The following is a 24531-nucleotide window of genomic DNA, read 5'->3' as shown; positions in this document are numbered from 1 at the left end:
AATAGAGCCTGTTCACACTGTAATTTGTAAGTGTTTAGATCAGATTTATGTGTCCAAACATCCCATAACTAATTGCAAGTGTTACAGTGGTAATGATGAAGGCGTCACCCCCCTCTGTCGAATCAGGGTCATGGACATGTCCGTCAACGGACTCTTGTCCTCCATAGCGCTCCGCTTGTAGCAGCTAAGACACTGTATCTATAGAAATCACGTTGAGAACGCATTTCAAACCAGCTCCAAATGTGCTGTGCATCCGATAAATATTTTAGACACGTGTTTAAAAACCTATGACCCTTCTGTGGTATAGGTAACATGCCTCTTGCAATGTTACATGATTTATATCATTTCAGCTCTAAGGGTGAAACAACTTTTAATATAGAACTTAATTTTTGTCCGTAATTGTACCTATATTTGATAGTTATAGGGTGCACACATTTCTGTTATTTTCATGCCGATATTTTATATTTCATATATAATACTAAAATAATACTAGCAAGGTAACGATGCAGCTATAGAAGCCCATCATTGGCCAAACAAGTCAGACCGGGCTTGTATCCCCCTAGTGAGAGAGTGTGTGGCTGTTAAATTTAAATCTGTAAATTATTTATGTATTCGATCTAAGAGAGAAAGTAGTTATATTGATATCCTGAGAGTTTATCTATGTGTACTTATCCATCTGTTTCAATAATATATTCATGTAATTTGTAATTAACCCTAGAACACTAACGTAACAGTAACACCATCACTAACGTCGGGTATATTTTACCCGATATAATATACAATATACGATAATATACGATTAATATACGATAAAAAATACTTCTCATCAAAATATATTAAAGTACAACAATGCATGGCAAATTGAAGTACTCTTCTTTTATTTTCCCCTATACAACGTCTCATTAAGCGGAAAAAAAGGTATGATGGGGGGACCCTATAAAAAGGCTCTGAAATTAGGGAATCGTTAATGAAAAATTCCTAAAAAATAAAATAAAGGAGCTGGGAACTTGTTCTTCGGTCGATCCGTTCCTGGGACATGTGAGCCTTGTCGGGTGAAGGCACAGTCTCCCTGCATCACTGACAACTGTGAAAAATATTTTACTCTCAATCACTAACGTCGGGTGAAAATCACCCGAACACGTGCCTGTTGAAAAAACCAGGGATGGGAGCAGGGCAACACGCCTACCTTCAATGACTTCAGTGAGCAGACTGACGCTACCCAAGGACCCACGCAACTCAGACAGCAGCAATACAGTGAAAGTCATGTGAACACAATCGCGTGGGTGAAAATCACCCGACGTTAGTGTTCTAGGGTTAATGTCAAAATATTGAATTTTCCCAGGTCAAATACGCCAGGTTGAATCTCCAGTACGTTTTACCACACACTATGAAAACATATTTGGACATGACCCCATCATAACCGACTTTAAACTGAATGAGTTGTTAAGACGGCCTGTTTTCGCCTGCGTAGACACACATGCACTGACTCCCTTGTACACCACACACAGACTGGCCTGCGGGTGTCCCGCCTTCCTTCCTCCACCCGCCCTGGCCCACCCTGTGCCTGACTCCGGACAAGACACACCTGCTTCCACTCAGCCTCAGCCCCTTTGAAGTGAACATGTGGAGGTCTCTTTCCACCGCGCCTCGGGCCGCTCTGCCCTAATTTCCCACTGTATACACAGATTATCTGTGCCTGGGTAATGCAAACAGAGGGATCACCTAAATGTATGTGAACGCCCCTAATGGCCCCTGCCAATTGGTCCTGGAACAGGGTTGTTGGATCTGGGATGGCTGCAGTAAAGATTTGCACTGTAGCTAATTCGTCAAAGGGATTACACAGGTCTGGAGGGGTTGTTCCACGTCTCAGGAGTTACTGGTATGGGAGTCATACATACTTATCATGTATATCTATCATCCCTTTCTGCTGGATTTGGAATGAGCAGCCTCTACGTATTCATAAGCTAAACATAAAACTAGTCCAACTCCTTGAGAGGTTTGGATCTTTTTTTTGCAATCAGTGAAGATTTCCTTGGATGAATATTTGATATGGAGTTCTATTCTGTTTGGCACTACTGTCGACTATGTCTAGATTAACCTGAGGCAGCAGTACCACTGCAAATATTGAACATGTACGCTATTCAAATTGAAATTGAAGTCATCCATAAGTCAAATAGTATAATAAAACTGACATAATTTATTTGGTAGTTTTTGATAATCCAATGCAAAAATCTCTGCCCTTTAGATCATTTCTTCCAGCTCACACACTTGGATCCAATTCAACCACATTTAACCAAGAACCTCCACATGTCACTCCGAATGAAAGACAACCACAACACAGTGTGGGATGCAGTTAATGAGTTTAAAAGTATAGGACAGCATCTGTCACGAGGCTCTATATGACTCAGACTGACAGGTACGCCAGAAAATCCACAGTCATTGGAAACAAGCTGCTTCCCACAGATGTTGCTGACAGATGACAGTTGCTAGGCATCGCCGAACCCGCCAAGAAGAAAGGAGAGCTCCCGCTTTGCACCTGATAGAGCGCACAAAGGCTTTCAGGCAGCAGGCCCGGGAATTCAGCTCAAGCCCCGGGAAGCCAGAGGAAGCCACCTGGAGGGCCAGCCAGCCAAGAGAACTCCTCCTCAGTACAATAAGTTCAGCATGAAATCAGCCCACTCCCATGCAGCACTTTTGTTATTGAGGATTGGGTGCGTGCGTCGGCTGCTTGTGAATGCTCATTGACAGCAGATGCCCGCCCGCCTGCCTCACCCACTAACCCCTTTGAAACAAATCATCATTTCCAGGAATGCTCTCCTCTGCGAATGACAGGTTCCCATGGTGCACGTTCGAAAGCCATTCACGTTCCAAAGATGACAGATCGCGAATCATCCGGATGCGCAGCTGCGGCAGCTACATCAGAAGCCGATCTGTAATGGGAAAAATCTATGATTTATATCTTGGCAGGAGGAAAATTACAGCTGAGCTTCAACCGGTATTTCTCTGCTACCTCGTGGACGCTCGCGATGCAGACGATGTCAGGGCGCTTGACAAATTGCCGTCTTTGATTTTATTGGTGTTTGACCTTGAAACTGATGTGGGATCCCTCCATATTATGAGAGGGAATAGATTATGAGCCAATGTGTTTTCAATAGAGCCCAGATCCGTCCGTGTTAGCTGGTTTACAAGCGTTTTTGAAGTGATTATTCAGAGTGGGCCATAAGTGAGAGGGACAGGGATCGTATTTCCAAAAGCCTTCTTTAGGGCAGACGGGGCATCCTTAAAAATCATTTACTATATATCCTATGCTGCATAGAATCTAAACCAGACTGGCAGCCATGGCTTAAAGCTTTCATTCTGTGTAATTGCCTCCAACTGGAAACATCTTGCTTTCTGTCGTAACATGTGATATACTGTAGTGTATGACGAACTGCAAACCAGGATTGTGATATCTCCACTGACAAAGGTTACCAAAATAGACAGACCATAAAGGAATGTCATAAAAATATTCAGCTTCAATTTCAATTGAAGCCCCATTAAAATAAACTTTATAAATTCTGTTTTAAAGATTGATGAAGGCAACATTTCTGGATTGAAAGGCTGTCGAGTCAGCTGTTTTGGTCCATCATTTCCAATAGAAAAAGGCAAAGATACTACTACAAGTCATCCCTATAAGCTATTGTTGTGGTTGTGCTTTGACCCGTGTCAGCATTCAACACACGAATCAGTAGCATTTCAGCAGGAGAACCTGCTGGCAGCTCAGTGGAGATAAATAGGGGCAAACTCATCGGGCCATTCCTGCTGTTAGTCCAGTGTGACAACACAAAAGTCTCCACATGCGCACGTAAACGTGCACACCTGAACATAAGTCAAGTCAAATCGATTTCATTTAAATAGCCTGATATCATAAAACACATTTTCCTCAAGGGGCTTTACAATCTGTACAGCATCCTGAGACCCTGAGGGAACAACATGAAAGAAACCTCGATCCGTCTCCCAGGACGGACCGATAGGAAATAGATGTGTGCTCAAAATAGACCAACACAGTAAAACTACAGTATAGACACTCTGTATGACTGAATCAAAGATCTTTTTCTAATTAATTACAAGACATCACTCAGTTACACAATGTAATAATCCCATACAGGACAATGAAATGCAGGAAAAATAATACACACATGACAATGTGTACAATTTGAAGGAAGGTACTAAGTAAACTACAGAAACAGTACTGTTGTTTTAGCACCACTGACTTTCCTTTGTGATGGATTACAGCATCACACACAACTCGGCCGCATCAGCATACACATGGGTATGCTATTTCCATAATCCAAGTTATATCAAAAAGCACAATTTATTATACCTTCTCTCCCTGCGCTCCCCCTCTCCCCTTTTTTCTTTCTCGCAGGCTATGATGAGGTATGGAGAAACAGAAGGGATTAGTTTACCAGGAAATTGAAAAGGTGCAAGAGCAGCCAGATATGTGAGATTACTCTGGTTTATAACACACGGGCTGATGAGGATAACACGTGTGTGTTTAACACGGAGCCTGAGAGGGTCCAGCCTTCGGGGTGTAGTTGGATTGAAGGTGGTGATAGACGGAGCGATACCTGCAGATAAATGAGAAAGCAGAGAGGGAGGGGATTGTGTTCGTGTCTGTGTTGTGGTTTGGTGCTCAGTAAGGTGAGGCGTGTGTGCATGTGTTGAAGTATGTTTAAATCTGATTATAATGTCGGGCACAGGAAGAAAGTGTCTGTCAGAGGCGTTAAGCGATTGTAAAAAGCAAGAAGAATAAAGCCAATGCAGGAGTGCCTTGAATCTGCATTCTTTCTAATGGCCAGCAGGGGGCAACTCCTCGGGTTTTAAAAATGTGTTAATTTGTAAAGAAGTCTAATCTTATTCTAACTTGATGTATTACATTAATACATATTGTAAACATCAGTTTATGGTCTCTATAAACTCTTAAAGTCCTTTGGTTAGCTATAACGTTACTGCTGACTTAATACTCACCATCACACTATTTTAAGTCTTTGTCAACACAGCCCTATGTTTGTTTTGTAAGTTCTGGTCCCATTTAGAGTTGTTCACATTTTCCAGTAAGTACAAACAAAGTGTTTTTCACTTGCCAAAATTATGCCATCACTATAATCAATCTACTATAGTAGTTTTCCGTAGCTCCACCTTCTTGTCCAAATATGGTCACTTCTGGTTAAAAAAACAAAACAATTTGGTGACAGCTAAAATGGCAAACTCAAGGCTTCAAAACGGCAGTCCACAAACCGTGACATCCACTTCTTTATGCATTATATGGTAAAACAACTGAGCTGTCTATGGTACAGAAAACTTGTAAACAATGCATTATGCACAGGTTTAAATCTCACACTTAGGATCTTATTTGGTCTTCATGGAACTTAATGTAACCTCTGGTAAACCCAACCATTAGCCTGAGCCACCACTGCAACCGCAGGATCGTCTGTTTCTTCAGGGACATTTAGTGCGGGGATAGCAGCAGGGAGAATAAATGACTACAGACCCCCGAGAGTGGGGTGTGTATGCAGATGATATGTGATTATGTTTGTAATACAGGCTGCATTTGTATGACTAAATCATTAATGGTGTGCACAATGTAGGTGTATGTCTATTGTTTGTTCCCATATCTGTGTGCAAGTCTGTGATTGAAAAGTGACAGCAGGGGGTCTCTTCAGAGTCGTTCCTGCTGTGAACCGACCCTGGGTTTCCTCTCAAATGTAATTACCACTCTGTAATTATTGACTAATTACACTTTATGGTGAATGGAACTGCCTCTAATAATTTCTGTTATCTACAGTTAGAAAAAAAACATGTGAGACCGTGAGTAGGTGCAGGGAAATAACAATACTGTGTCATATTTTCCAAGTGGCCATGGCCTTACAGTCAATAAGTACAACATAATGGGCAATGAAACATAGTCATTAACTCTGATTTGCTATTGTCATTATCCTTGCCATAATGGTATGCAATGTAGAAAGTCAATGGAGACCTCAAGCCAACAGCTCACATGTGATAATAATAAGTATTCAGCAGGGTTCGTGTGGTGACTTTATAGCCTCCACTGAGCCAGAAAATCATGGGTGAGGAAAGAAAATGTGCATATTACTATTGCGCTAATTAGACTTTCCGGCCTTAGCAGTCCATTCTATACAATTATAGTTATTGTGTCTATATTTGTTCATAACCCGGTTTCAAACTAGTATAGCATGCTCCAATAAATATTTAGTGAGAATCTGGGGTATAATGATGTAGTAGAAGGTATTATTAAGAGTCAGCACCAACATAAAAAGCCAATGATGCATGCTTAGGGATACAGATGACCGTACAAAGGTGACCCAAGATAAACCGGCCTCTGATCCATTTGGATTTGCTGATCTGTGGGTCTAGGCTGAATACATCACATGGTATCCATGCATGCCCTTGAGTCATACGTGTACGCTGTTCCAATCTGTCAAGATGGGAACAGCTTATCTGGGTCAACTGAAGCCTACCATTTTGTGTGATGACAACCTGGGTTGCCGATACTTCATTTAACTATGTAACTATCAGAATCCTTGACGAACACTGCCAGTCTCTGAGGTTCAACTCCCTGTGAGCCTCCGACGCTAAAAATGGCTCCAAACATGGTGCTGTGAGGTATGTGAATGTCATCGTCCCCATGTTAGGAAACGTCTCTCAGAAGTAGTCCATAATCAGGTCTTAGTTTTCCTTGGCTACGGTTTGAAGAAGTTACCATGATACTCATCAAGTTAACTGTTAAAGGAAAATTACGGTACATTTACACTTTGTGTATTTCCCAAAAAGCCCCATGTGAATGGTAAATGTTACTTGTACTTGTACAGCGCTTTTCTAGTCCTACAACCACTCGAGGTCCCACATGCACATCAGAACTGTCTAACCATACATACACCAGGAAGGCACAGCCTACGGGAGCAACTAGACCTGGACTAGTGGATCAAACTGATGATCCTCTGATTGAAGGACGACTCGCTGAGCCACAGAGACTCTATGGGTCCTGTTCACTTTCCACTCGCCACCTCAGCTGTAGAGGTTCAGGGAAACTATACTCTTAAAACAACATATAGTCGTAGTAAACACACAGAGGAGCTGCACGCAATAGCCATTATGGCTAAGTGCACAGGGATCTATATCAAGTATCAGGGCTCCCTCGCTTATTCAGAATAAAAGCATGCATTTTGAATTATTTAAAGAAGGTAGAATAAAAACAAGCAATTCAAAACACAACAATTCCTCTTTTGGCAAGCTAGCTACCTCTAATTAGAAAATGTTATCATGTAAAGTCCATAAACATGACAAGTATTAATACCCTTTCTTTCTGAAAGTCTGTGTTGGAAGTCTTATTAATGCATCTTTTAATAAGCAAGTATTTCTTTCCTCCATACTTTTTAGCAGTCTTCTCAGGTTCCCAGATTATTATTACTTATGGCAATGATGGCCAAAACTAAAAATGTTGTAACAAACCTGAGTTTTCCTTTAAGGCACTATGGTTAAAAAAGGAGTTGACATAATACAGAATAAGCTTGAACTAAAAATTTGAAGAAAAGAAATGGGAGATCATCTGGGAATGCAGCTCTCCAACCTCCAGTCAGCATGCAAAATGTAATTAGTGTGATGAGTCCCCTAAGCATCATCACAGTATCCCTTCATTTCCCTCAGCCTCCCCTGTGCACTTAATGCAATATCAGACTTTTATTTTGGCACTGAGACTACTGTTAACCTCAGCTGTATTTTCAATGTCAAATGAATGCATCAGAAGTGATTCATGGCCTTATTAACCACCAATAAAATCAGAGAAAACTATCTGTTATGTGCTGCTTGCAAACACACAATGCGCTATTATTTACAGCAAAGCGTCTTTCTAGTGCTTTCCAGGTGAAAGACAGCCACCTTAGGGTTACATTTGGCAGCAAGGAGAAAGATGTATGAGAAAGCTGTACGTATATCCTCAGGTGAGAGGGGATAGAAATCATTTGTGGATGAGTGAGAAAACTGGGAGGATAGAAGACAACATAATTAAAGCGTAATCTGCAACGGCTGTGTTACATCAGAGGTGTTAAAGGAAGGTATTATGCTGGTATTAACCTTTGGAGGGCAGTGCCCACCACCACCATAATAGATACAGGGTGACACATGTAGTGAACTCCCATTTACCTACAGGTTTGTTCTTTATCAGAGCCAGAAAGACCTAGCAAGCCTGAGCCATAAGCCAATTAACACTAGGACCTCCAAGACGGTCTGAATCATCAGTTGGGTTCTTATAATGCAAATAACTTTAAATAAAACACACAAATATCAAAGCATTTAGTCTTCTGACCGCCACAGCGGTCATCTAGACTGCAGTTGTCATATTGTACTTTACCATATGATGTCATTTTTTAGTCTCATGTTATTCCATTGCGCAATGTGTTAGAGGTCAGAGCTGCCAGACAGTTACAGCCGTTACACATTGGGGAAGTATTTTCACCATATTTTTTTGTCATATTTTCTTTTAAGAGTTGTTTTTGTCATTAGCACTTTCACACAGAATGCAAATATTCTACCAACAAGGTATTGTGCTGTAGGTTGGTGGCAGCTTTTTGAAATCATTATTACTTAACACCAGTGCTGTAATCAAGATTGCCTAAATCAAGACTAACTCATGGCCAAGACCAGAGTGTGTCAAGACCCAGACAAGACCAAGTCTTGAGACCGGTCTTGAGTTCTAGAACACAGCAAAGCTTTGGTCTGTTTTGTTCCGTCTGTCAGTTGTTACTTCTTCTTCTGGGCCTAATACCACACAATACCTCCAGATTATTATCTTTCAAAGTCACTAATAATTATGTCTAACAACATTAAAAGGCAATCCATACTGGTGGCTTTGACCACGCAGTGTGCACAATGCACAGTTACTAGCTGTTAGATGGAGTTGGGTTAGGTGGTGGGTTCCAATTGTGTTAAGAAAAACCCCAACAGTCTGAAGTGTCACTGTGTCTGTCAATACCTGGGAACGCATCTGTCCAACCACCAGTCATCCTGCAAACTGTAATTAGAGTCATGAGTCTCCTATGTATCATCACAGTATCCCTAAATCCCCTCTCATTCCAGAGCCTGCCACTCCCACCTTCCCTGCAGTAATCCTGTGCTTCCCATCGTTACCAAATCAGTAACCTGAGTCCCACACATGTCCCCCGACCCGTCATTACCCCTGCAGTAAAGACATATGTATATACCAGCCCCATGTGGATGTTCTTTGCCTCTATTGTGAATTTAATGCCTGCAACGTTAATCTAATTATTTGAAACCAACAAATTGTCATTCCCACTTCATGCAATGATTGGCCAGATGTGCGGAGGTGAGAAAGTGTGCAGGATGTGATTTGATTCGACATTTGTCTTTCATTCTTATTCTACTTTTTGCATGTACAAACAAGTACAACACTGTGAATGCCTTTGAGGATAGACTGTGAGGAAAGTATGTGCCATTATCCCCATTTGGAAGATTATTGCGCCTTGCCTGTCTCAAAGACAGCAGGCTTTTCACCCTACCGTTGAGTGCGACCATTCAGGATTTCCCAAAACACATTTGCCTTCAGACATGGTCAGTTAACATGGTGTCAACCTGTTTAGTCCTCATTTTACAACAAGAGTTTACAGCCACACTCGCCGCTCTGTGAGACTGTACTTGAGTTCAGCATGCTATGTTCCACTGATAATGCTAGCACGTTGATGTTTAGCACGTACGATGCTCACAGTATGAGGGCTGATTTGTCTCGTGTCTGTCTTTAAGGTTGTGATAAGTTCTAACACATCTGAGCAAGTCTCAAGACGATCTCAGAGGGTTTTACACATTAAAAAAGCTGAGGCTGAGAGGAATGTTATTAGGTTTGCAGGTATTTGGTCAGAAACTAAGTATTGGACACAATTATTATAAAGAATAAAAAGTCACCAAAGGTATTACAACTCACCTTATTGGGACCATGAATGCATCGACCAAATTTCACAGCAATCCGTCCAATAGTAGTGGGTGAGATATTTCAATAAAGAACAAAAATGTCAATGTCATGGTGGAGCTAGATGAAAAGTCAGGGGATTGCCTCAGTAGGTAAGGTCAATCATGATGGGATTATGGATGTCTGCACACAATTTTGTACCGATCCATCCAGAAGATGTTGAGATATTTCACTGAATAAGTGTAAAGTAAGCAATAGAGGAAAAGTCAAAAGTCATTTGAATAAACTCTGGGGACTATGAGTATCGATACGACATTTTAATTTTTAGCAATCCTTTTAATAGTTTTCGAGATATGTCAGAGATGTTTTCACTTCAGTGGATGGTCCACTCTGGCCAGAGCACTCTTTTGATTTCTGTGCTATTGTTCCTCCCTTGTTGTTTCAGGCAGTGGTCTGAGCCAGTGCCAGCCTGTGAACCCGAGATGGAAAGTAAACACCGGCCCTCAAAACTGGAGCATGAATTCATCGCCTCGTCCTCACTTCCCCTTTTTTCTTGACCCCTGGGAAGAAATGTGACATCTTTCTGTCTACAGGACCTATTCAAGCGCCCGAGGGAAAACCTTGACCATCCACATAATCAGGCCTAGTGTTCTAATGTCTTTAAATGTGACTGGTCCTCTGTATCATTATAAAACATTGTGCTTCATAAACGCTTTACCTTTTACAGTAACATCTCCCAGAGCTGTTGAAAAGACACAGTGGGGGATAAAAGCCAACCTTCAACACAACTTGAAACTGAATGTCAGGTGTGTAGATTTCAATCGCTGCACTCACATTATACAGGACACTGAAACTGAGCGGGAAGAGACATTCAAAACACAATGTATTATTCATCCTCCACCTTGTGCTACTGCATTCCTCAAATAACACGGGTACAAACTGGCACAGATCACAGTATGTGGGCTCCTGTCTCCTCTGTTGTCTGACTGTTAGGGGTGTGATCAGCTCTGACACATCTGAGCTGGTCTCAAGACGATCTCAGAGGGTTTGATATACAGATTTACACACTTACAAACCCACACGGTTAAAAACACACTTTAGTCAAATGTAACAAAATCATCTCGGCTCAAAGGTCCACTAGGTTTTGGAGCTTTGAACCACCTCTCATCATTTTCATTGAAGAGGGAGTCTGAATTTGAAAATACACTGGGAGATGAAAGGTCGCAGAGCGAGCACGCTTTGATTATTCATATTCACATATTCTGTTCCCAAAGGTCAAGAATGAACTTTCATGCTCAAACACTGAAGTCATATTTTTGGCACTGTGCGATCGCACAGACCCGACCTGAAGTCAGGTCCAACACCAGTGCTTCATGTTCTACCAGTTCATGTTGACAACAAAACAAAACAAAACATACAAGAAATGAACAGACGCAGGTATGCTCCAGGTGGTGAAAATGCAGGCAAAAATGTGGCCAAATGACTTAAGATGTGCCCTTTGTCACTGCAAAAACAATCTAGAAGTCAAATTCAGAAGGTAAAATGTACTTAACCTTCAGCTGGGAAAAGAGGCAGAAGCACGTAACATTGCTGAGGGGCACTGTAGAGAATAAGCTGTCTGTCATACACCGTTCAAAAGAAGGATCAAACCATTATACCTTGGTAGAAGAATGATCCCAGAATGTAAAACGATTTCCTGTTCGATTAAAATGGAAGGTCAAAAGTGCTCGAGGATACTGGGGAGCACGGCTGCAGATGAAAATATCACTGCCAACACGACCTAAGGTAACTGCCCTGCTAGAATTCAAATGTAAAAGCAGCCTTGAGTGACATGTACCAAGCAGTTGGCTTAACTGGCTTAACAAAATCTTAACATTAACCCTGAGCACAACACCTAACTAAACTCTTGAAGAAACGTGGACTAGCAATAATGTCTTTGTCACTCTGATGTGATATTTGGTCCAAGAACAGAAAGACACGGTAACACAAAGGCCTTAATGGATCATTTGATGTTGTGTTGACTGTACAGTGATGAGAAAAAAAGATGTTGGCAGTGTTAACTGGCATTAACACTGAGTGGTAGCATTGCTAGCTAGCTGTACCCCAAATGTCTACTGAATGTGCACAAAACAAGCTCTGTGGAAATGTTGATTTTAGTGGTTTTATTAGGCAGTAACTGTGTGGTGCAAACAAGGACACATTGCCAGCAGAGTTTCTCAGAGGACAAACTGCAGTATCGAAAGGCTCTTGAATGCCATTGTGTTTGGTATATGCATTTATGACCTCTTCAGCCCGGGGCTGTTGTTGAGGAGAGCTGTGTTTACTTTAATGCACCATTTATAGCGAGATAAGAGAATAAAGGAGCCGCTGCAGTCTTTAAGATGTGGCCACTTATTCTGTCTTAATCTCCCTTGTTACTCCGTAAAGATCTGAAGTATTTAGACCTCAGTCTCTCCCATGAGCAAACATACAAAGATAAGCTAGCTCACCTAGCACTGTGGGGAAGTATGCTGCGCTTGCTGTGTCAAAGGCACTGCAAGGCCAATCTTATATGTTCCAGGAGATAACAATTCATTTGTAAAAAAAAAAAGGGATTTTAGATTACATATCCTTAAAGCTGCACTAATGACATTTTCATTCCAAGAATTAAATTACTGTGTTTTGACAAAATGTGTGACTAGCAGGTGAACATAGTGGAGCATTTAGTAGTAGACCAAAAGAGAGCTACAAGAGGAGTGAATATTCTTTACATTTATGTTCAAAGAAGCATGTAAAAACGTGTCTGCTGGATGTGTCAAAAAGCCAAAGCCCCTTTATAAGATGAGTAAAGCTTGTTCCACTGCACCAAGTGGCCAACAAATCAATTAATCCAGCTTTAAAAGCTGACGATGACCCTTATTTTTCCTGTTGTAAAAAGTCAGAAACTTACAATAAATCGAAACTCTTGCCTCTTCAGATAGAACCAATGGACTTGGGGCAGAGGGACACATACAGGGTGGGGAATTAAAACAATTCTGATAGATGGACTAACACATTTTGGGTTTTGGTCATCACAAAGGAGTATGGGGCAATGAGAAAATTCAGAAATGACACATACTTCATCTTTGATTTTCAAAAATGTCCATTTCCCACAAAAAAAACTCCCATTGTGCAATATTTTGTTGTAACTTTTCTTTCAAATGTTTCATCTTCAGTGATGAAAGAAGCAAAGGTTCTTTTGGAACAAATGTATTTGTCCTGTAATATCATTTATCATAGAATAACATTAGCTCTGCAGGTATGCTCCTCTGGACAACATAATTGCACAGCAAGGTTGTTGACTTGATCTGTGATGTCAGGAGCAATTTAGCTCACTGGCAACGAGCATGCAACAGTCTACCTACTGTTTAGTACCCTGTAAATTGATGACATATTTAATGAGATTAGGATCAATTTAAGCAGCATGTGTAATAAGTTAATACTCCATTCCAAACTGCTTCTTTCTGTAGGGGGTACCATTTAATCTTCAAAAAGGAGTCAACAAACACCATGCCTAATTGAGAGTCGTCTACAATGATGAATCGTAAAAGTAATTTGATTTTTAAAAATATTTTTCCGTATGTGTTGCTGTCGCAGTTTAATGCAATATTTCCCACGTTTGCTAGTAAAAGCAGAAGGTGTTAGTTTGTATGTTGCCTCACCTTAATGCTGCCGGCCTGTTATCTCAGCAGGGCTCCACTCTGATTGGTCCATAGGGAGGTCTGTGACCTTTCACCTGTGGTTCGGTCAGGACTGCTGTCTGGCTGGATGCAAACAGCAGGGTGTGTGATGGGAGAAGAGACACATGCCTTTTACTGGTGCTTACAATGAATGCAACAGCAGGGTGGCAATGCAGTTGCAAGTGTGGGTGTAATGGTGGGAGAAAACAAGAAGGGGGGAAACTGAAAGAGCCAGAGGGGAAGGTTGAGAAACAAAAAGAGGAGAAAGAGACACAGGGATTTGGTGCACATTTCCGTCTGACGTGTGCAAAAACATCGTTTACATGTCACTTGTTTTTACAGCTTTTTTTATCACTAATGTAATTCCCCCCACGCCGTGATGCGACTGCCTGTTTCCCCTTGGTACAACACATTCCCAGTTACCATGTCACTCTCCCCTACTATATCACACAAACACACACACACACACAGGTGTTATCTTATCTAGTGTGTAGGCTGTGCAAGCATTTGGGGTCAAGCCAGGTAACCCTAACCTTACATACCAGTGTGTTCATTCCACATATAGATCTGTAGCACATTAATCATGACTTTCTTTTCTTGCACAAAGAGGTAGTTTCAGCCTGTTGATTTGTGCTGTTTGTGGTTGATGAGTCTGGTGGTGATGATCACGTCGAGCCAGACAGACAGGAAGAAGACAGGAACAAATAGAAAGCGCATGTTCTTGCATACTAATAATGCCAAGCGCACGTAGAGGGCTAAGTGTCCTCTTGCCTCAAGTATTTGTGTGTGCTCCTTCCCATGTAAGCACACTCAGTAATGCTTAGACCTGGGCCCTTCTGGAGGAGGCAAACGGAAGACAAACTAGACTCTTCTGAAGACTCTGGGTGTACTTTGCAGCTGTAGCTGTCAGGTCTCAAGAGAAGCACAGTCAAAAAGCTTTGGGATTAGGCTAATTATTTTCTTTTCAGTCTCTGCAAAGTTTGTTATTGTTTCATTATTCCGTCTCTAATTCCCTATAATCCCCATTATCTACAGATTACCTCATTTGAAAACAATTCACTAGGTATTCTTCTCCTTTTTACCTTGCTCAGAGAATGAAATGGACATCTAAAACGGTATCAGCACACACACACACTCACACACACACACACACAACGTCTTGCTCTATAGGCAGTATGAATCTAATTAATGAGATATGGATGGGGGAGCAGACGGTGGAGTATTGTTGCACATGATGTTTGGATAGCGAATCATGACATCGAGTGAAGAGCAAATTGAATCCATTAGTTGAAACAATTGATGATTTATGGAGCACAGTCCAATAGCACACATCCTGGCGTCAGACGACATATGATAACATCATCCCCTCACAATCACTAGTTCATCTGTTGTAAATATGCCACAGTCATCTGCATAATGCCATATTGTTGAAACTCTTTTTATCAAACAATTCACCAGTGAGTCAGAAATGTAAAAGGATTACAGGTACTTTAGAATTGCCACTTTATATTATAATTATTCTTATCAAAGTTATCATTTAACATTAAATTTACGAGCCAATACTTTTATATTTAATATGTAATGACAAACTCATAGTGACAAACTCATAGTGAATTGTCACCACAATCTGCAGTTTCTCTTAGCTTTTGAATTTGAGCACCTTTAAGCTAATCATTTTGGTTTTACTCTGTAAATTCACTTTTGTTTCAGTCTGAATTCTGAAATTAGTTTCAGCTGTTTTCAGCGGATATTTCAGAGAGACCCACTGTACACTACATTCTCAGCACCGAACCGCACAGTCAAAATTAGGTTCCTTTCCCACATGCACTGCAGCCCTGAACTTATCTCAGCATTACCCTGCCAGCTGCCTAGTACAAGGTCGGTGTAATGTCCGATTGAGCCCATGTGTGAATAGAGCCGCTCATTGTCCTGAGAATCCTGACAAGTGAGTTGGCATGCTGATGATGTTTCCATCGTGTGGTTGGAAGAAAGTGAGTGAAGAAGAAGGATCATTCATATGAAGATGGCAATGAAAATGACTTAACTATGCACCAGCTACGTGAGCATGAGCGACCTGTTATAGTAAAAAGTGAGGGTGCAAGAATAGTGACAGACAGGGCGAGATACAACAGGACACTTCATTTAATTAACACCAGAAAGTGACATTTCCTGCAATACGGAGCATTGGAATAAAGCTGCTCTCTAACTATAAAGCTCATTTTATTTCACACTATATATCACTGTTTATCTCAGGATTGTGTGAGACTGTGGTGGGTGGACCTTGGACCCTGTAGGGGTCATGCTGCCCCAGAAGAAAAATGTGTACATTTTATAGTTGAATGCATTCATCTGTTGCACTTTGAAGGCAAAGTGAAGTGACTAGATCTATAAAGATCTGTGAGCTCTTGTAAACCAATGAATCATAATCACATTGTTTGTATGGATATGAATGGTGATGCATAACAATGGCCAGGTATTTTTAATCCAAACTAGCTCAACTGTTAAAAGTAGCAAAGTTGTATGATCAAAAAGTGGGGACGTTTGCTCCACCAAGTGTAACAGCGCGAGGTGCAGCTGCCTATGTTCTGCCTCGTGCACGCTCGTGCCACTCTACCGAGGCGCCACCCCTCAAACAAACAGGTATATAAAGGAGGTAAGAACGCTTCTGACATGGACAATATACTCTGGCAACAATGTCCGGACCCGATTGTCTGGACCTGTCCATGCATATGACAAAACGTCTTTAGAGACGAGCTTATCAACAGAGCATTTACATCCAGATATTTTTAGCAGGAGTTGTTTGAGACAAAACAGAGCGGAAAGGAGAGTTAGTATTTGTTTTTGTTTTCCAGGTGGACAGACATGAATGCTAATGTTGCTCTGTGTCTGCTGTATGTGTGAAATAGGCAACTTTTGGTTTACACGTCAGCCATAAAAAGCTTTATAAGATGATTAAGAAAATGTTTCATTTCATCCAGGATCTAAGAGACTTTTTGCCAAAAACACTACCCAGCAGGACCACCTGGGTTTACAAATAATAGAAGTTTAGCACAGCGTTGCCACTTTATAGTGTAGCACATTTATAATATCAAGTTAAACTGAAATCAGCTAAAGTAACTTGACAGACTGCTAAATAAGATGTGCAATAGCTGTGAAGCAACAGACCTCCAAATGTGTTCATTGGCAAGTCAGAAATGATATTGTTGCCCAAAAAGTTTTAACAGACAATAAAATCCTTTTAAATTTTTGCTCAAATAAGTTCCTTTCTAAAAAATATATATTTTTTCTCCTTTTACGGAAAACTAAATACAGTATGTCAGTCTCCTAATATTGGCTTTGAAGTAGTGCTTGGACGTGAAGCACAGCCAGGTTCACAAGGAGGTTGCCCCCTCATAAATCTGTCATCACCGCGGCACACAGTAGAACCAGGCCGGCCACTGCTGATTTACACCCTGCGGGGAATGATAGGCAGGCAGGCGGGCCGACAGCCTCCGCTCCATGTCTGGACGCCAGAGAGCACCAAACGGACATGCTCAGACCCGACTGGGGTGGGGGCCGAAGGGGGGCTCCACTTGAGACTGTCCAGGGAGAAGGAAACACAAGCCAACAAAGCCCTCTTTACAGTGCAAGGCAGTGATGCAGAGCTGTGGGGGAAAATAGGCAGCCTTTCCATCTGCTGAGTCAGTGCTGCAGAGGGTTACGCTTTGACGCTAATGCTAACCGAACTGGTTATGGGAGGATTGTGGACCCCGGCTTGTTCTCGGGGTGTGTGTGTGTACATGTTGTATGTGTGGGTAGTGTAAGAGTGTGTTAATGTGGGGTGTGCGACTGTGGATGTGGGAAGTGTGAGAATCTGTTTGGGTAGTATGTGTGTTAGCATGCATGTGAATGTGAGTGCATCTAACAGTGGGAGGGAATGTGGGTGTTTGAGTGTGAGAATGTCTGTGTGTGTGTGTGTTTTATGTGTGCGTTTTGTGTGTGTGTGTGTGTAGGTGAAAGATATGCATTGAATGTGCTTTTCTGTCTGCTTATGTGCGTGTACATTTCTGTTTCTACATTTGTTTATGTCATAAGCGTGACATTTTCCATGTGCACTGCATACATGTGTCTATGTAGGCGGGTGTGAATGTGCACAGTATGAGGGGGATGCATGTTGACTTCATGTCAGTTTGAGCCTGTGGGTTTACACGTTATTTATGCCTATCCTCAGGAGGGTGATGTGCGTGTATGTGCCTGTTTAGTATGTGAGGTGCTGCCGTTGTAGCGTTACCTTACTATTCCCTCAACAAATTATATTCACTTGTGATCTCTATAAATTGGTGTCAGAGTGCAGGGAATAATTATGTAGTGTGAATATGAAATATCAAGCTCATTCAGCTATGGGCTCAACCACCGCACTAAAAGGGTAGCTTTGGTATTTTTCAACCTGAAACGTAATTTCCCATGTTTTTGTGTCGAAGTGACTAATGGGGATGGATTTTAAAATTGGTCCAGTGTTGATGGAGAACGCTGCAGTCTGCAGTCGCTAAACGGGTCGCAATGTAATCGCTGGGGGCAACTCCTCTCTGTCAATGTGCGCCCACTAAAAGTGCTTGTTGTCACCACTGACAGGCTCAGATTGTTCTTATAACTGTCTGACAACATATAGAATATGTTAGAAAGAAGCTTAAAGAGCAATAACACGTTTTCTGTCAGGCCAAGTTGCATTCTCTCTAGTGTCCACCAGGGGGCGACTCCTCTGGTTGTATAGAAGTCTGAGAAAATGACTCTACTTCTCTCTTGATTTATTACCTCAGTAAACATTGTAAACATGAGTTTATGGTCTCAATCTCTAGTTTCAAGTCTTCTTCAATACAGCATGATGTTCATTTAGTACATTATGGTCCATTTAGAGTCAAACAGACCATAAAGCAGGGGATGCTTTAGGGCGGGACTACCTGTTGATTGACAGGTCTCTACCATAGCTTTGTCCGGTCTAGGAGTTGTCCGTGTGTTTTTCTTCGAAATGTAACCCTTTCACAGGTTGTTTTTACTCCATGAGGGTTAACTAACATTTTGGTCGCCTAAAAATGTCTTCTTCAGCGCTCGATTGTACTTTCTCCGCCCTCTCGTGTTACTTCTGATTTTAAAAAAACAAAATGGCGACGTTAAAATGCCAAAGCTTCTAAACTGTAGTCCATAAAGCAATGGGTGACGTAACAGTGACTACCGGCACTTCTCATATGCAGTTTATGATTCTCCCTTAATACTGGACTAATGTCAAAAATTGTTCTGCCTATTAGTCCATAGACCCAGAAAATTGGAAAATTAGGTTCCAGGTTGTAACATATCGAAGTAACCCGATAACAGTATTTCTCAAATTTGGGCACTACTGCAGGGGGTTAACACATTTTTCATTTTAATAAACAAATTAAAATATCAGTCATAATTAATTCTAATAAGTTCAATGAAAAATGTTAATAAGTTAGTTTGATAAACCAAATTTCATATTTAATATTCCTAGTTGTAATGCTATCGTTACCTTTAACAAACACATTTTCTTTTTATTGAAAATGTTTTGCGCTGGTTGCCTGACTTAAAAAATATTTCAAATGGTACATTATTGAAAGAAGTTTGAGAACCACTGCTTTTCAAAATCAAGAAGATGAAGCCTGAAACATGTTCTACCTGTGGCTTTGTCAATGTTTTATCAACAGCAGACACATTTTCAAACTGAAGCTTTGCATTACAGCGTTAGCGTGGAGGTTGTGATGGGTGTGAAGGGCCAGGCTGGATTACATACCGGGTAAACCAAGCAACCAACCCCAGACGTTTCTGAACTCCCGCTTCACTGTGATGAATATTCACCTCTCAATTCCAATTTCAACTGTAATTGAAATGACAACGTCCTTGACTGTTCCCTGCTCTAGTATTAAGGAAACGTGGCTCTTATTGGAGTAGGTCCAGATATCAATCTGTCAGACTGCAACAAACACGAGCAGCCAGAGAGTCAACACATTTCCAGGTTTATCCCATTTTACTTGCGTAAATTGCTGTGTTATTATAGATTATCAGTGACAGATGGTCGTAGTGGTGGCATTGATAGCTCACAGTTCATCTTCACCTCAGGACCCCAAAGTCAGTTAATCCAGCTGTGGTCAGGGGCCTCATCCATGCTCAGGATCACTGACATACTGATGCTTCATTATCTGTTTGTTTACAGCCGACTAAAACACATCTAATCACAATAACACAAAGCGACAACGTGGCCTTTATCAACCGTCAGTTCTCAATCTAACGGCTGATTCCTTCACTGCTTGCTGCCACACCTCCCTCCACCAACTAGTCCTCCTCATGTGATTGAAGCTTTTGTACAGAAGCGTCATTTATAACCAAACATTGATGACTGTGTTTGAACTTATTTCAAGGCGTTTCATGACAATAGTTCTACACCACTTCTAGACAAATCACCCACAAGCTGTTTTCACTTAATAGACAAGCAGCATTATAAGTCACCACGGATTGAACACGCAGTGACAAACTGAGGCACACATGGGGATAATTATGCCTTTTAAAACATTGTTTTTAACAGTGAACATGATGCATTGCCGATTAATGAGCACGTCATGTTGAGATCAAGATGATTTTTTTCTTCTCTCTGTGTATTTATGTGCTGCTGTTGTGTTCAGGTCTGATGAATACTCTGACTTTGTACTGGAGTATTCATGTTCCTCCCAAGGGGGGCGCTCTTGAGTCATAGTCAGAGAAAAATGGGGTAAGAGGTATTTTCTCAGACAGAGATATATGACAAATGCACTCACACACACTTAAACACACACACACACTGAGAGACAGAGAGAGCGAGAGACAGAGAGAGCGAGAGAGAGACAGAGAGAGCGAGAGAGACAGAGGGAAAGAGCATGGGCGTGAACAGGACCGGAGCCTTAGCTGCTCTCTGTACCTCGCAGTGCTCAGCCTCTGTCACTGTGCAGCACCCAGCTGCATTGTTTGGGAGTGTGACTGCGATGGCTGTAGGGAGCTTTCCCAGGGTCCCACCAGTGCATAGAGTCCTCATCTTGGTTCATAACGCGCAGCCCCTTCCTGTCATTCACAGCTGGTTCCTTCCGCCGTCCAAACACCGTCATCCCACCTGCTCCCTCCACACGAGTAGTTCATGTATAAAATCAATCCCCCCCAATACTGACCAATTATCAGAGCAATAGAGGATGGATGGACACTGATTTTTCTCTGTAAAGTTCTGAAGTTGCTGATGATCCTTTTCATGACCTCTGGCTAAGTAACGGACTTTCATTTCACATGTGAAAAAAGTGAGGTGTGCATTGGAAAATGATGTTTTGATTAGTTTGGTTCCTTAGTGAGTGAATTCATTCTAATTCATTTCCATCCATCCAGTGAATCATAGTGTGAAGATTTTGGTATGATAATAAAAATATGTGTTGTGAAAATGATATAGTAGAACCAACAGAAGTTTCTTTATTACAGGCACACAGTGATTCGAGAATGATTTCAAGTTAGTGACTTAGTCCTGAATAATAAAAACATTTCAAATCCAGTTAAATAATCTTTTTATTTTAATCTTTGGGGAATATATTTCCTATGCACAAAGCTTGAGTATTTAAAAGTATCTCAGCTTTAAACGGAGTTGTTGTTGAGAGCCTTGTGGAGGCAATAAATATGTTAAATCTAAAGTTGAAAGTGGAGCTTTAATAATAATGTCACGTTCATGCTGACGGATAGGAAAAGGCCACACATACCATTTATGATTCATTCAAACAAATAGTAAATAAACAAAAGTAATGTGACATACAGTATTATGCACTGTCAACACATTCTCACTCCCACCCATAGACTGTATATAAGAAGTGGACGTAGTCATTGTAATGTCACCCGTTGGTTTGTAAAGTTTGTCAGAACCAGAGGTTGCCATCAGGTTACACCTTGTCGGATACTGAAGCTTGGTCAGCGGCGCTAGACTTTGCTCTGAACGTCAGGGATGGCTAGTTCCACTCGTTACATGCATTTATTTTCAAAATGAACTTCCTTGTCCACAGGGAACATACAGGTTCCACATGTCACGTGCAGGCGGCAACCTCCAGTCCTAAAAAATGAAGCCAAAGCGGACGTGTCTTAAACTTGCATTTTCTCTTCTGGCCATCAGGGGGCGACTCCTTTAGTTGTAAAAATTAGGCTGATTGTATAGAAGTCTATCAGTAAATGACCCTACTTCTCACCTGATTGAAAAATAACATCAGTTAACATTGTGAACATGATTTTATGGTCTTATTTGCGAGTAAAATAGAGCATAAAGCAGGGTGTGCTTTAGGGTAGGCTACCTTGTGATTGACAGGTCGCTATCGCTTCCAGAGTTTAAAGTGTCGCAAAGTCACTCGCCGACAGTCCTTATATGGTCAATTCCGTTCATTGGTTGCAAAAACCAAGATGGCTACGGCCAAAACGCCAGAGCTGAGGCCTCAAAACAGCAGTCCACCAGCCAATGGGTCACAACGACTACAACCACTGCTTATATACAGGCTATGGTAACATGAATACAGTTTCTTGTCAAAATAAACTTTCAACGAAGGCTTACATAGCTTTTTGGTTTACATACAACAAAACTACTTGGTTAGGTTTATATTAATAGGTTGGTATTAATACGTTTATTGCGTAAAATAACTATACTTCTTATGTAACTGGTGTTGATAAAGTCTGGAAGTTACATGTCAAATGTGTTTCTAGGTCCTACAGTGACAAAGTGACAAAAACAAACAATGAAAAATGAACATGACATTAATATAGCAGCAAACACCTATCAGCTATGTAAAGATATAGTGAAGTAATGGCTACCTGAGCAGAGAATGAAGCCACTCTCCCTCTGTGTGTGTTGTTATTCGAGCTCTTTGTGCTTTGTTGACATAGCTAGCTTAGTGCATGGTAGTGCAAATTTGAGCGTGCCTCTCTGGTTAGCTCACGGCCGCCACTAGGCACTGCTCTCATACGGCGGTTACAGCTGATAACGGCGTCCCAATTGACGGTGTTGTTGCGTAAGCTTACCTTCCCCCTCTGGCATACACCGTTAGCTCTGTCAGCACTGTTGCCATGGTTTGCGCTGTTAGCGCTTTTAGAAGCGTCTTAATGTTGAGAGCCTTGTGGAGGCAATATATATACTCTCAAGTTCATGTTGAGCTCCTTTAGGATAAACCGAGTAAATTTGTTATATTTTACCTGTCATATAGGTGAATTATGTATGCATGTATAATTAAAACACCAGTGTGTATATACTGTCAGAGACACATGGCCTTTAACACCTGCGTCACGCTTTCTTCTCAGAGGTCTAGCGGGGCAGAGTGGGGTCATGTTTGCTCTGACTGTAATACTTCTTTATCCACATCAAAGTCTCACGGTCAACGGTGGTCAGAGCATGTGCTGCTGAGGAACAAAGTGAAACGCAAGTAAGCAAAATGCAGCAAACTTTTTAATTTGCTCCACAGGGTTTGGGATGCAATTAGAAGAAAACACTTGCTGATGAGACAAAATGTCCTTGATGCTGTCTGTGTCAGTGCGGCTGGAGTATGGGATGGATGGACTGAGTCACAAACCCTGAGAGGCCAAATGTGTTTGAGTCAGGCATAATTTCCTCACCGGGGTAACTATTTCAGGTTGAAAGCAAGCACATCGTGTTACCAGCTGCGTCAGCGACAATGGCATTGTGTTCACCTTGTGAGTCTGTTACCTGCTGTAGCAGGAAGAACCAGAGGAGGTTTACAGAACGTTGCCAGGTATTCATGTCTGTCTCTCTGTCCTTCTGTGGACAGATATTGTCACCACAACAGTGTGGCAACAATGAAAGATGCGGTCATGAAACTTAACAGGTCATTGCCCATGTAGTGGGGAAAAAATATATTACTCTTCAAGTCCAGCATGACTCTTATCAGTAGTACAGTAGCTGCTCCTCCTTGAATACAAACCCAAAGCCACCAGACAAATAGAGACTAGTTCCATATCTGCACAAACACATTGGCAGTTTTATTTAGCAGGCCAGATGCCGAGCTAACCAGTGCCAAAGCTAAACCCACAGCAAAGACTGTGCAGATTTCTAGGCAACGTGGAGAGTTCTAATTCAACCTCAGAGAAAGGTTTCAGTTAGAGGTAGTTATGGAGCAGCTGAGAAAATAACTGGCATTGTATAGCAGCTAAACAGTGAATCCATGTCGTATAACAAAAGAATAAGTACATGTAAGCCAACAGTCTAAAATAAATCACTGTGCACTTATGGGGGGTTGCAAAGGAGGTATCTCATTATGCTGGAGTCATTCTGCTTTCTATTGATAACAAGCCGGCTAAAAACAACTTCCTGCCTCCTTGGTAAAGCAAACAGTGGTGCTTGTTGTGACGCTAGAAATAGAAGATACTGTACTGTGTGTGTCTGGAGCAGCCTCTCTCTTGAGGGCGGGATATGGAGCCTCAGATAGGGGCCACATTACAATGGTCACTAAAGGGCGGTTGCTACCATGTAGAGCCTAAAATAACATACCAAAGAACAGCTAGTGTAGTGAAGACTGTGAGCCTGTTGTATCTTAGGGGTTAGGGCAGCATGTCAAACTCTTATCCCATCTGTCTAAAGAATGCAGATAAAGAAATCACCCTGCATTAACACAGGTGACCCTTGACTATTTACTATATTGTTGAACATTATATAAATAATTGAGGTGGAATTTCCGACCTACAGGAATATGACTCCAGAGTGCTGCTTTATTGATCATGAGTGCAGTCTGAGGTCTGCTAAGACAGACCCCCCCCCCCCTATACCGGAGACCCCAACAGATGGGACATTAATGAAGACGACAGTTCTAACCT

This window comes from Anarrhichthys ocellatus, unplaced genomic scaffold (genome assembly GCF_004355925.1).
Source record: "Anarrhichthys ocellatus isolate YVR2014 unplaced genomic scaffold, GSC_Weel_1.0 scaffold50, whole genome shotgun sequence".
Classification (NCBI taxonomy): Eukaryota; Metazoa; Chordata; class Actinopteri; order Perciformes; family Anarhichadidae; genus Anarrhichthys; species Anarrhichthys ocellatus.
This window is presented reverse-complemented; position numbering follows the sequence as displayed.